Source organism: Protopterus annectens, chromosome 1.part1 (genome assembly GCF_019279795.1).
Source record: "Protopterus annectens isolate FY-2018-M chromosome 1.part1, PAN1.0, whole genome shotgun sequence".
NCBI classification, from domain to species: Eukaryota; Metazoa; Chordata; order Ceratodontiformes; family Protopteridae; genus Protopterus; species Protopterus annectens.
Window position 1 is genome coordinate 490,445,389 of NC_056726.1, and position 15,738 is coordinate 490,461,126.

Consider the following 15,738-nt stretch of genomic DNA (forward strand, 5'->3'; position numbering starts at 1 on the left):
TTTAAGGTCATGCAACTAAACGCTAGGAGTCTAGACATGAAACTGCACTCATTGCAAGCATTCTTAACCCTGGAAAATACTGACATCTGTGCAGTCACAGAAACCTGGTACAAAGCTGCGTGGAGCAACCCAGCCATACCTGGTTATTCATCCTATCATACATTCAGACCCCAAACTGTGGGTAGTAAAGCCAAAGGAGGTGGAGTTTCAATATATATATATATATATATATATATATATATATATATATATATATATATATATATTAAAAACATACACAACTCCAGGCTGATCAAACAGTATGGCGAACAGGAGACACTACAGGTGCAGTTAACCATTGACAAGACCCTTTACAAATCATAGCTACCTACCAGCCCCCAAATCTGACTCAAGATGCCCAAGCTGCCTATCTGAACCTTTTCGAATCTATCAGGATTCAACCCTTTACCCTGATCCTGGGTGACTTTAACTACCCAAACACAGGGTGGAAGAACTACTCATGCCAGAACACAAATGCCCAGAGATTCCTCGATTTTGACAATACAAATGCTTTGGAACTGCTAGTTGATACCCCCAGAAGAGGTGATAATATCTTAACCAACATAAGTAACCACTGCAACATCCCTGCAGTATCATCTCCCCTTGTAAGATCTGACCATAAAGTGGTCATGTTCAAATTCATCATCCCCGCTGACCCCCACCCCCCTAGCTCGAATCAAACAAACAAACTTCTCCAAAGCTGATTACAGCCTCCTGAGGGATGGTATAAACAGCTTCACAACCCCCTCCCCCTATCAAGGAACTGGCACCAGTATCCAAAACTATACCAACTTACTATATGAACATTTATATAGATGCATGCAATCAGGAATACCTGACAAAACTAAATCATCTTCCACAATGAAGAATAATCCTGTCTGGTGGACATTTGCAATAAGTAAACTCTATAACAAAAGAAAAAAAAAATGCTGGCTGGGTCCAAGAAGGAACAGGTGCCCAATTTGAAGCAATCTCTCCTTAGCCTGAACAACCAAATACGAACACTAGTGAAATCCTCCAAAGCAAATTTTGAGTCCAAATTGGCCACATCTACTAGAAGCAATCATAAGGCCTTCTTCACATATGTCTATAATCTCAAAGGAAGCACCCAGATCTGTTCAGAACTGGTGGTAAAGGACAGCGCATATACAAATGCAGTAGATATAACAAACTTGCTGGATGACAGATTCAGCAAAACATTCACCCCTCTGTCTCCCCCACCAGTAAATCAGGAAATTCCTGGTATCTGCCCCCTTCCCCTTATATCTAGGGATCAGGTCATCACTGCTCTCTCAAAGGCAAAAATTACAGCCTCCATGGGACCCAATAACATCCCAGGCTGCATCCCATATGAACTCAGGCAAGAACTTGCAGCACCATTATGCGCCCTATTCAACCAAAGTCTGAGTACTGGCTTTTCCCCAGCTGAGTGGAGGATAGCCACTGTCATTCCTTTACACAAAAGAGGAGTGTCCACCGATTCTGGAAATTATAGACCCAGCAGTCTAACTAGCCTGATTTGCAAGGTCATAGAACGGATTATCATAGACCTCATTAACAAGGACATTGGAAACCTCCAAATACTCAATCTTGCACAGTTTGGCTTCATCAGAGGGAGGTCATGTCTGGTAAATTTGGTCGACTTTTTTTGAAACAGTCACCAAAACCATGGATGAGGGGAAGATGGTGCGCACTGCCTACCTTAACCTGCCAAAGCCTTCAACACTATTCCCCACTCAGGCATAATAGATAAACTCTGTTAACTAGGCCTCAGTCTGTATGTTACCAGATGGGTAGCTAACTGGCTCACTGATAGTACCCACCTAGTCGAAACAGGGGAAGCATACCTACCAACTGTCCTGAATTACTCGGTCTTTACTGAGTTTTGCGGTCCGAAAATGGGGTGTCACGATTACCGAGTGGCACCAATTCATTTCCGATTTTTTTTTTGCTTTTTATTTTTTTATTTTTCACGCTTTGTTCCCCAACTGTGAAATAAACTCCTCAAGCAGAGTACCTCTTTACCCCTTTTTAAGTGCAACCTGGATAACTGGATGGGATATAGAAAATACGTCCCTAGGATTCCACCCATGTCCCTGCTGGACAGGGGCATTGGGTGCTGATTTGTCTAAACATAGGCTAAACTCTTGGCTAGGCTTATAACAGGCTCAGGCCCAATAGCCTAGTAACTTTCTATGATCCTATGATCCTGTTATCTATGTGTAGAGCCAGATCCAGCACTAGTCAACCTAGGAAGCTGCCTAAGGCCTGTTAGCTGATAGAAAGGCCTACTGACTGGGGGATGTCTCAACTTTTAACAAAACAATAACATGATATTAGATTTCTTCTTTAAGGATGCAGCATGTCTATGTGATTTTTTTTTAAGGATGCACACTGTGTATATCTTGAGTATGACATATGCATGGACAAAGAAGTCTGCTGTTGCTTTTGTGCATGGTATTTAAACATAGAGAATGTATGCTGTGTTGTGTGAGAAACGAGCAAGTCCTCCTTTCAGCAGGTGTGTGTGAGTGTGTGTGTGAATGTGTGTGTGCGTGTGTGCATGTGTGTGTGTGTGTGTGTGTGTGTGTGTTTGTGTGTGTGTGTGTGTGTGTGTGTGTGTGTGTGTGTGTGTGTGTGTGTGTGTGTGTGTGTGTGTGTGTGCGAGTGTGTGCGAGTGTGTGTGTGTGTGTGTGTGTGTGTGTGTAATGCTCTAGTTAGGGATGGCAGGTTAGTTAATGATGACAAGTTAGTTAACTTGCAGAGGCTCAAACCATGTACCTTGGTTACAGGAGCCAAATAAGTAAGAATCTTCCACACCAACTACCAGACTGCTCACTTAGGGGTATATATTACATGATTGAATGATCACAATAGCGATGCAGCACACCAAAGTGTTTTTGTGGGATTGCAGTACAGTGAAAAATGGAATATTATAGCAATAACCCACGCCTGGGTGTGGGTAATGCTGGATTTACCCATGATTGGTGTGGTTTGGTCACGAGGGCGAAGCCCGAGTGGCCAAACAAAGCCAACCATGGGTAAATCCAGCATTACCCACACCCAGAAGTGGGTTATTGCTATTATACAATGACATTATTTAAGAAAAATAAAATTACTTTTCTTAAATAATGGCATTGTACAATGCCTCGTTGCTGCCCTTCCGCAGCTGTCTGGTATTCTGCAGCAGTTCTGATGTACTGCACATGCATATGCCTATGCATTACATCAGAGCTGTGGGCAAAAGCAATGGAGAAAGCAAGATCTCTGTTGCTTTTTACAAACTGTTTCGTGATGTTAAATGAGTTTAACATAGCGAGACAGCTTTAAAAAAAGCAACGGAGGATCTCCGTTGCTTATTTTAAAGCTTTCTCGCTATGTTAAACCCATTTAACATAGTGAGACACTTGTAAAAAAAGCAACAGAGAAAGCAAGAAGTCCTTCTATGTGGCACACCTCATCATAAAATGGTTCTCATCCAGGAAAAAAGAGGTCATTGTTCCCCTCTACTCGACACTCATTAGACCCATTATAGAGTACAACACCCCTTTTGGAATGTACCTCACAAGACATCTGCAGCAGCTAGAAAGGTCACAGAAGTACCTCACAAAGAAGATTACTGGCCTCAAACAAATGCCCTACACTGACCGCCTCAAAAAACTCCAGCTTTACTCCATAGCATATCACCTACTCCGAGGTGATCTCTGCCTAACATATAAAGCTATGTCATACCCAGAGCTGTTCGACATGCTACACTTAAAGAAATACCAATCCCTCCAAGCTACACACTCTAGGGACCTAAACCTTGTCACCACAATAAACAGGACTTGCTGGAGGGATAGACTCCTGTCCCAGAGACTTCCCATAATCTGGAACAGGCTACCCATCTATGTCAAGCAAAGTTCTTCATTAGCACTCTTCAAGAAAAATCTTGATGAGTGGATGGAAAATAGGAAATACACCCTAGGGATCACTTCTTTGTCTCTGCTCAACAGTGGCACAGGAAAATAACTTTTTTGGGTAGCATAAGCCAGGAAACCTTGTTGGCTAGGCTTACATAGGCCCTTGGGCCGATAGCCTAGTACCTACCTATGAACCTATACTCTTGAGTGGATCCTTCTTTGGAAGAGATGCCTAGTGACTAGTTACAGATCTCTTTAATGTAGAATTATTTAGATGAGATTTACTCTGCAGAGATTGTGCATATTGACTGATATTGGTGGATTATAATGACAAAAGTCTGAGTAGCCTTTTACGATTGAAATGTTCTGAATAGATTGGCTTGTTATTATTGGTTCACCCATTTTGTTTGGAAAAATGTTCAAAACTAGAAATTTAAAACACACTCCAACAAGTGATGCAATATTGTACAAGGAATATAATTTAGTACAGTCAGAAAGGTGAATCTAAGAACACATGCATCTATGCATTATCCTAAATATGTGTAGAAGTGGCCAACAGTTTGAAAACAGTCCAAAGGTGAATTTAATCCGCTGGCCAGATGCATTTTCTTTGAATGACAGTTTCAATGAATGTGACTTTCAATGGCAAAGAAGTTTGCTGTTGTTCATGCTATCTCTGTTTCATTGTGAGCCTGTATTGTTTTGTTTAGCAAATGGCTATCAGTGTTTGTGCTATAAATTTGAAATTAAAATTTCAAATAATTTCCAAATATCTGTAATCACTGCAGAAGTGAAGAAGAAAACAGTGTGTATTCTGACAGGTGTGAGCAGTGTTTATGGTAACTGGGGAGAATTATCCAAGCAATGAGACACTGGAATGGCTGTGGGGAGGGGGCAATGCTGCCAGGGGGCCCATTTCATTACCCTCCCTAGGGCCTCATTTAACCATGATGTGGCTCTTTGCCTGTATGTCATGCAACAAAAATCCAATCAGTAGGAGAAAATTGCAGTCAGCTGCCTGTCGGGTGCCAGGATCCACCACATAACGCATGCACTCAAGTCACTCCACAACAAGTACAAATATGACTCTGTCATTGTCTATGTTGGAGTGAATGACTTGAGACATACCTCTCTGGACTACATGAAAAGAGACATGGAAGAGCTCTCAGATCATGTGGCTCAGGCAGCTATGACCCTAGCCCTGAGCAGCATCTTGCCTTTGCCCAGAATGATACAACAGTATAAGGACAAAATGATTGACTTCAACAATTGGCTAAGCTTCTGGTGTCATTCAAAGGGGATCCAGTATCTGTCTGCCTGGGACGACATGATTGACAAACCATGATGCTTTGCCAGAGATAGTCTGCACCTGTCACCCCTGGGATTCAGATTACTGGCTAAAGCTCTTGCCACCCCTATAGTGCCTTTTTTAGGCAAGGTTCAAAGGACAAAATCACCAAAGTAACAGATACAAGCATGAAAAATATGAAGGTAATGTTACTCAATGCTAGAAGTCTAAACCTCAAAATGCACTCTCTCTCAAGGCACTCCTAAAAATGGAAAACATTGATATCTGTGCAGTAACTGAGACCTGGTTCAAGGCTTCAGAAAGCACCCTTGCAATACCAGACTACAACTCTTACAACACTTTTCGGCCACCAAACCAAGATCGAAACACTAAAGGTGGAGGAGTGTCCATATTCACCAAGGATATTCCCACATCCCGGCTAGTTGCCCAACACAATGCATCAGAAATTCTCCAGGTGCAACTAACACTAGGCAAGACTACAATCCAAATTGTAGCTTGCTACAGATCCCACACCATGCCTGAAGAGTCTCACTACACCTTTCTAAACATACCGGAAAATATTAAGATACAACCAAACACCCTAATACTGGCTGATTTCAACTACCCTGCCATTAACTTGGAAAGCTACTCGGGTACCAACACCTTTTCACAACGGTTCTTGGAATTCATAAATTCCAATGCCCTGGATCAACTAATCCATTGTCCCACCAGGGGCTCCAATATCCTAGACCTGGTCATTACCAATATGGGAGATAGATGCTCCACACCAGTGATCACCCCCTCATTGGTCAGGTTTGACCATAACCAAATCACCCTTGACAGCCACATCCCACCCCCACCCCCCAGTAAGGAAATCTACATAAAAAACTTCTCCAAAGCCAACTTCATGCTACTCAGGTCAGAAGTGACAAACTTCATGACACCCATGCAGATGGGAGCTGAAAGTTTGACTGCTGAATCATACACTAAGGCACTGTATGAGCACATCCACTCGTGCATGAATCATGCCATCCCAAATAGAACCAGGATGCTCTCCTTTAAAAAAAGGAAGCCAATCTGGTGGTCCCCTGCCATAAACAAATTATACAGCAGAAGGAAGAAACTGTTGCAGAAAAGAGGAAAATCCCAAGATGCAAAAAAACTCCCTTACCAGCCTCAGTAAGAAGCTGAGATCCCTCATAAAATCCTCCAAAGCTAGTTATGAAAATAAAATTGCCAAAGATTCCAAAGACAACCACAAGGCATTCTATAGTTATGTCAAGAATCTAAATGGCAATGCTCATATCTGCTCTGAGCTGCAACAGAATGGCATTAAATATATAGATTCCCAAGGATATTGCCAATATCCTAGCAGATCAATTTAGTGCCAACTTCACCCCCATCTCACCCCCTAAAGGGCCCATCTCAATACCAAAAGATTGCCAAATTCTGGTAATAACGGCCAGACAGCTAGAAACTGCACTCTCCAAAGCTAAGAATACAGCATTCATGGGACCAAATGACATCCCGGACTTTGTACTGCATGAAATACAAAATGAACTGGCACCTCATCTAAGTGTCATGTTTAATCATAGTGTTACCTCAGGCTTCGTGCCCATTGAGTGGTGCACAGCTAAAGTTATCCCACTCCACTAGGGGGGATCCAACTTGGATCCCAAGAACTACCATCCTATCAGTCTGATGAGCCTGATCTGCAAGGGCATGGAACACATTACCATGCAGCTTATAAACAAAGACATTGGCAACCTTCAAACACAGGACCCTACCCAGTTTGGGTTTGTGAAAGGCTGATCTTGTCTCCTGAACCTGATTGACTTCTTTGAATCAGTCTCCAAAGCTGTGGTAGAGGGTAAGGCAGTCCACACAGCCTATCTGGACCTTGCCAAGGCCTTCAACACCATCCCCCACTCTGGAATCATAGATAAACTTACTAAGCTGGGCATAAATCCCTACATCAGTCGATGGGTTGCCAACTGGCTTACTGACAGAACCCAGACTGTAAAAGTAGCAGACTCCAAATCCAGCTCCAGACAAGTGACAAGTGGAGTACCTCAGGGTTCAGTCCTGGGACCGCTCTTGTTTGGCATCTACTTCTCTGAAGTACAGACCAACATTAAGGGACTCTGGCTAACAAAGTTCGCAGATGACTGCAAACTGGGAACCAATATTGAATCCAGAAATGATGTGGATATTCTAGGCCTTACAGAAACAGATGCTTGGTGCCAGAGCCATGGGCTCAAGCTTAATGGTAAGAAATGTATAGTTATCCCATTTGGGAAAAAACATGTACCCATGAATTACCACATAGGTGGCAGTACACTAAACACCGAAAGTGTGATGAAAGACTTAGGGACACAGGTGGACAGTGGTCTCACCTTCGATAACCACATCACCACAACAGTCAGAAGATCCTTTTATGTGACACACCTCATCACTAAGGGCTTTTCATCCAGAAAAAAGGAGGTCATTGTCCCACTGTACTCATCCCTCTTTAGTCCCATTATAGAGTACAAACCCCCGTTTGGTATGAACCTCACAAGACATCTGCAACAGCTGGAAAAGCCACAGAAATACCTCACTAAAAAAATCACAGGCCTAAAGCAGATGCCTTATGCTGACCGTCTAAAAAACTCCAGCTATACTCTGTGGCATATTGTCTACTCAGAGGTGATCTCTGCTTAACATACAAGGCCATGTCAAACCCTGAGCTGTTAAACATGCTCCACTTAAAGAAATCCCAATCCCTCAGAGCCACATGCTCCTGTGATCTAAACCTTGTCATCACAATGAACAAAACATGCTGGAGGGATAGGTTCCTGACCCAGAGACTCCCCATACTCTGGAAAAGACTGCCCATACATGTCAAACAGAGTGCCTCCTTGGCCCTCTTCAAAAGAAACTTTGATGATTGGATGGGAGATAGGAAATTCACCCCGGGATCACATCAGTCAGCCTGCTTATACAGGAGTCAAGGGAAGTAAATATTTTGGGAAGAAATATCCAGACAATTGTTATGGCTAGGCTTGTATATGCCCTAGGGCTGATAGCCTAGTACCAACCTATGAACCTATGAACATTATAGCATAAAACAGAAATGTGTGTGGTTTACATACAACAATGTTATGTGTTAGTATCACAACAGGGAGGATTAAATCAAACTAGGTTTTACAACTTGGGGTGTTATTTCAAGATAGCAACCCCATAGATTTTACAAGGCATTACAAAATCCACTTCAGTTGTTAGTCATTAAACTTGGTCAGTTAGCTGCTGTAATTGCTAACAATACCACAAAAAATGCATGCAACCAGATAAAATATTCACGGTACAAAGAGCTGTGGAATGTCTAAAATGCTTTGCTATATTTAACAAATCAAGCATTAAGTGAAGGCTGTTTCTAGATAAACATTGAAAAATTGCATTCATTTTTATTTATTTATTTTATTTATTTATTTATTTACATTTGTTGACCGGGAGTGTCTGACTGGACGTAGGTCCATTTTCAGTCCATTCATGACTCCATTGTTTCAGAATTTTTCCCTAAAACCCTCCAGATACAATCATTTACTACTTCATTAGAATTTAATAACCACAATTATGTCATTTATGTAACATTTAGTTTGTGTTGATTTCAATTGTAAGTTCAAAGCTTTCAAACAAGGCCAGCATTGCTAGTAACATGCCTCTATAAACTGCAGTGCTGTTATCAGACTTACCTGCATTGAAAAACTGCCATCAAGTTTTTACTGTATATAAATATACTTGGGTCTTGAAAGAACAGTAATTCATGACCAACCAGCAGAAGTACAAGTAAGTAACTAATGCTAAGTGTACCAGGGTGTAGGCAGACATACACCTCATACTCCATAGCATTAGTTTTTTGAATGTCAGCTTTTTCACTTTTAATTATCTAGTAAATTACCCTTACCTTCACCATACATTAGGTAGGAGAAGGTTGCTCATATTAGTTGTTTATATTTTAGAACCATTTGATTCATTGTGAACTGAATATCCATACCTGATACAGCACTTCTACTGTCTGTCTTCCATTTGCACATATTGAAACCTCAGCTTGTAGCCCAAATACATATTTCAGTTTTAAGACGTGTTTGGCATTTGTCCAGTCCATCCTAAATGACTCAGCAGACTACTTTGCTTTGCCTCTGGTATCCTCGTTACCCTTTTTTCCTCTAAAGGAAAACCCCACCTTAGAACTCAAAAAAAAAAATTTTTATCGTATCTTTGTTTTTCAGCTATTTTAATGCCTCAAAATCACTCCAAGTGCTTCTTTTACAATTTAATGTGTTTCTCTCAAAATGGTGGAAGATGGGGTCTATCTTGGTAATGTGATCTTGTTTTCTTGCTTTCATTCTTTCTTCCCAGAATACATTTCAAGTCCTCTTCATATGACTCATGCTAGACATAAGGAAGAGATGCTGTTTTCTCATGCCATTAAGACTGAATGGCTGGAGTGAATCACTGTCATCTAAACACACCTTCATTAACACAGCTGCTTCTATGTTTACCTGACTGAGCCTCATTTATTTGTCTGTCAGAGCTTGTTCTATGCTATAAAAAGCTGTTAGCTACTTGCAACAAACGAAAGTAGATAAATAACAGGTTTTTGTACAAGGAGTCTTTTGTATTTCTAAAAGATTTGACAAACCCTCCCCCACACTCTCATGCTGAGGTGTGGAAACTCTCACTGCAGTAAATGATCCTTGATGTACATTTACAAGTGACAAGTAACAGGACTCTAAACTTAGTCCATCTGCTACTTACTAGTTCCTCAGTTATTTCTGTCATGTTCACTCTCCTTTTTTCTATTTCATATTTATTTATTTATGGTTTGCTAACCAGGAAGTGAACTTGTCCCTGGACCCTTTTCAGCCGCAACTTAAGCTACATTGACAAAGATAATATCAATTATTAAATGCACTTAGCAATACAAAGAAAAAAATGCTGAAGTAAAGACATTGACCAACACTGCATGTGCAACACATAGCCAATGTGTGACAGTGACCAAGTAAATCATTGAGCAATATTTATGATAGCAATGATGTTGAGGAAAGGAGAGAGGGATTGGTGCCATCTGATTGCTTGTGGTCTATCCGTAAGGTAGTTGGAAAACCAGCCTAGTGTTGGGGGAGATATGCCTTAATTGGAGAGTTATGTCAGAAGAAGCAGGTCGGAAATAGTATCAAATGCCTTGAAAAGGTAAAAAAATAGTGAGGAGACAAGGTATCCTGAGTCGTGAGCATGGTTAACTGTGTCCAAGAAAGGTATAAGAGCAGTGCTAGTGCTATGACTAGGCCTAAACCCATGTTGGGTTGAGGAGAGGAGGTTGTGTTGTAGTAGGTAGATAAGTAGTTGGCAATGGATACATTTTTCCACAATTTTGGAGATGGGAGAGAGGATGGCAATTGGATGGAAGTTAGATATATCATTACTGTTTCCACCTTTGTGGAGTGGGAGGATAAATGCCTTTTTCTAGATGGTGGGAATGAAGGACTCTTGAATGGATCTGTTTAGTAGTAAACTAATGGGATAGGCTATAGCGCCTGCTGATTTTTGGAGGAATTCAGGTGGTAACTTATCTGGAACATTTGATCCAGGTTTATGTTTAAGCAGGAGTATTTTTATGGTGGAGGTAGATATGGGTACAAGAGAGGTTTAGTCTTGTTGTAGCAGATGGGTCTGGGGGCAGTGGGTTGATTAGTGGGAAGCTGGCAGTGAAGTTGACTATACTGTTTTTAAAGAATGAGTTAAAAAGTGAGGCAGTTTCAGCTGGGCCATGTCTGGATCAGGGGAGGGATTATTGCTTTTGTCTGCATATAATAAAGGGTTTATGGACCTCCAGAACTTTTAAGGATTTTGCATACTGATGTTTTACAGAGTAATGTAGTAGCTTGTTTGTTTTGGATGACAAGTCGCTTTCCTTGATTACACAGTTGTTTGTATTGAGTAAAGTTGGCAGGAGGTTTATTTGGAAGCCATAATTTCCAGGCCTTTTCCCTAGCTTTCATAAGTTGTTTGGTGGATATGGTAAGCCAACTGGCCTAGCTGGCTTTCACTCTATATGTCGGAGAGGAGCGAGATTGTCTAGTACATGGAAAAATGTTGAGTTAAAGAATTCAGCAGCATCATTCAGTGGTAGGAATTTAAGTGGATGCCACTTGATATTTCATAGGGTATTGTTAAAGGTAGTTGGGCAGAAGTGGGATAGGTCTCTGATATGTTTATAGTGGTGTATATTAAGCACTGGTGTTTATTTGTGAGTTATGTATGCCAGTAGGTGATGACTAATGCTGTTAGATAAAGCGCCAATGAAGGAGATTCTACTAGGGTCAGAGACAAGGACCCAGTCTAATACTGAGGTATTGTTTTTGTTGGGTATGGTTATGGTAGTAATGAGTTGGGTGTACTTAAATAGGTTGATACTGTTTGTTGGGTGATGATGTATGGTGTCTGACCAGTTAATATTCACATCACCAAGTATGATTGTTTCATTCTTTATATTTTTGGATGACTAGGCTAGTATTTCCTCAAGTATTCATGTCCATGAGCTGCTTTACATTTATTTATTTATTTTATGTTTGTTTACTGGGATAGTCCAAGTGGGTGGCTACTCCATTTTCAGAGGAGGCCTGGGGGGCAAAAGCATACTAGTTACTGAGAAAACATATTCAAAGAAACTACAATCGTAGGATGAGACAACAAAAATAACCCCACAGAGAATACATAATATAAGAAAATACAAACTTAAGTTGAGATTTTCAAAAAAGTCCCATAAAGTTACAAAGAATACATATGTAATATAAGAAAAATACAAAACATATGACAAGAAGATCAACTTTAGCTCCTTTGGTTAATAAAAATCATAAATGTGTTATAAAGAACATCACACAGTTAGAGAAACAACATCACACTTATGTGCAAAGAACATAATAATAATTAAAGATACATAGTTAGCTATATGTCTTAGTGGTTAAAAAAGTAGGTGTACAAGATTTCAAGTCAGCTTAGTAAATTCGACCTCTGTTATTGGAATTTATAAGGAAGGATTAAATAGAGACAGTGGTCAGTCAGGATTCAGAAAAGAGCATAGCCAGGAGTTAGGTAGGTGGGATTTGAGAAGTGTTTTACATTTTTGGGGGCTAGCAGTAGTTAGTATATGTTGGTGGGTCAAATTCCATGCCACAGAGATGCAATTGGAGTACAGCCAATCTCCATAGTAGTTGTTGGCCTTAGTGACGTGTAACCAAAGCTTGTTAGAAGATCTGAGCTGCCTTGTATTAGAGTAGGATTTAAGTAGAGCTTGAAAAGCTGGGCATTTTTCAAGTTGATATAATATGTTGTGAGCTATTATAAGTTGAGTGAATGTTAGGAGGTTAGGTAATTCCAACCAATTTAGTTGTTGTAAGACATTACAGTGATGTGATCTGTATGGGGAGTTATTAGCAAATCTAGCAACCTTGCTATAGCAAGCCTCTAGTTTAGCTAGTTTGGTTTTCCTTCAGGTTGGTGAAGATGGCAGAGGCATAGAGGAAGGGCGACAGTAAATGAGTTCTGACAATAGATTGTCTAGTGAAGTCAGTGAATTATGGTTTAGATCTGTAGAGAGAGCCTAGTTTTATGTGTACTTTATAACAGTTGACAGATGCTTATCAAATTTCATGTTATTATCAGTTGTGATGCCAAATTGCTTGCTGTGTGATACTGGTTCAATTTTGGTGTTATTAGCTTAATAGATTTGGAAGGGTGAGTGGTGGTCAGAGGGCTTACTATTTGAGAATGTCATTAGTTTTGTTTTATTGGGATTCAGGATTAAGTGAGAGTTAACAAGCCAGGATTCTTCTGCAGAGAAAGCAAGCTGGGTTTTTCTTTAAGTTTAGAGAGGGAGGAGGCTGCACATATGAGTGTGATATCATCAGTATGATTGTAGCCAGGTTTGTAGCAGTGAGAGGAGCTTGTTAGTAAAGATACTGAAACACAAACCACAGAAACCATCTCATCAAATGGGATTTCACCAAAATATTTTTATGTTGGAGGCAATCCGTAAAACCCCATTCAAGGGGAGTCAACCACTGTACTTCCTAAGCTAATATAAGTAATTGTGAATTCAAGGAACATCAGAGTAAATGAGAACAAAATAGTAAAAATCCCATTTGAAGGGATGGGTTCAGTAGTATTTGGTTTGATGTAAACTGAATTATTAAAATAAATGGCACTTCATGCCCTTTCCTGAAAAATGCCATATATACACTGAAAGTAATTAATAGTTTGACAAAAATGCTGACATTTCATGGGCTAATTACAAAAGCATTAAGTATAATACTGAAACTGAATGCACAATGTTTTATTACACAAATAATGATATTGTTGTCACTTCAAAAAATTACTGTGTTAAATATAAAAGGACTTCTTTTTAAATGATAAAAAAAAATGTTGCACCCAGGGAGGCTGCAGCTTTGACAGCTCATCTGGGAGAAATGCTTATTCCTGCTTCTTTTGCACACAAAAAATGAAAAAATCATTTTCCAGACATTTTTATGTGGGCAGAACAACTTATACCAGAAGGAGATTACTGGAAATTAAACATATTACTAGAACAAGCTGCTGGCTTGAATATCTGTTGTCTGTGGTGTACTAGGGGGCCTACATCACTTGCAGAAATCCTGGATCTCTGTATTTTAAACAAGAATGCCACTAGAACTTTGAAACTTCATAGGGATGGTTCTGCAATGCCCTGGAGCAGTTACTAAAGAAAAAGATGTGAAAGGACTAGAAAGAGAGGCTGCAGAGGTGGAGGTGCTGCTAAACTGAAGAGTACCCCCACAGGCCTGCATTACCTTCAGTTGTTGTTGTGTCTTTCGGATTTTCCCGGTTAGGGGTCGCCACAGCAGAACTCCGGTCTGCTAATGATTGGCAGTAGATTTTTACGTGCTGAGTTGCCAGCCCTGACGCACAACCTTCAACAAAGGTATACTCATTCATGCATGTCTCCGCGCAGAAGACGCTCTAGCTGAGAATCAAACCGGACAGCATCTTACTGTGAGGTGACAACACTACTGCAGCACCACCACCGCAGTATTACTTGCAAATGTCTACTCACTGGATAATAAGATGTACTATCTGAAAATGCAGCTCACAAAAAATAAGGTGAGGGAGACTTGTTTGTTCATTTTCTCTGAAACTTGGCTGTATAGTAACATTAGTGACAATGCTGTGAACCTAGAAGGGCTAACTCACTTCAGAGCAGATATATCTAAAGCACAGAGCGGTAAAGCTAAAGGTGGTGGTGTATGCATCTGTGTTAATAACAGATGGTGCAAAAACTGTAAGCTGGTTCAATCATACTTCTCTGAAGATGTAGAAATATTGACACTAAAATCCAGACCTTTCTTGTACCAAGGTAAATCAGTGTGATATATGTCACAGCATTGTACATTCCACCCAGTGCTAACACCACTGAAGCTCAAAATAAACTCCATCATATTATCTGTGAGCAACAAAGCAGAAACACAGAATTTGTACACGTGATAGTGGGTGATTTCAACAGAGCTGAGCTTAAGGAGGTGCTACTCCATTTTTACCAGTATGTGGATTTCCCCACCAGAAGGGAGAATACCTTAGACAAAGCTTACAGCAATAATAAAGGAGTCTTTAAAGCTTTGAAGCCCCCCAACATAGGCAGCTCTGATCACACTGCTATCCTGCTTCTGCCTACCTATAAGATGGCTTTGATCAGAGAAAAACAGACAACTAAACAGATCAGAGTCAGACAGGAGGTTTCCATGGATTGCCTTCAGGACTGTTTCAATACCACCTGCTGGGAAGTCTTCAAAGAAGTGGCTACGCACAACCTCCATTTAGACATAGACACCTATACCAAATCAGTTCCTGCATACAGAAATAAATGTGTGGAGGATGTAACCACCATGAAAACCATCACTATAAGAGCTAATCAGAAGCCCTGGCTCACTAGGAATGTCTACGAGCTACTGAGGGAAAGAAACATAGCCTTCAAGGCAAATGTCAAAAAAAGGTTAAAGGCGGCCAGGTCAAACCTGAAAAAGAGCATCAAAGAGGCAGAGAGGGAGTATGGGAGGAAACTTCAGATCTGCTTCCAAGATATGAGGGACAAGAGAAGCCTATGGCAGGGGATACAGCAGCTCACGGACTATAAGACCAAAATGCCCCAATGAGATAACAGCTTGGAATTCCTAAATGAATGGAACTCCTTCTTTGCCAGACTTGAGGAGAAGAAAACCACTGTATCCTCTAAAACAAAAACTGACAAAGAGGAGAAAGTGCTCACCTTAAACTCCAAGGATGTAACACTTCAGCTTAAGAAGGTGAATCCTAAGAAAGCTGCTGGACCAGATAATATTCCAGGCAAGGTGTTGAAGGGGTGTGCTGATCAGTTATGACTGGTACTGACAGACATCATCAACTCATCCCTTGCTATGGATGAAGTTCCCTTGCATT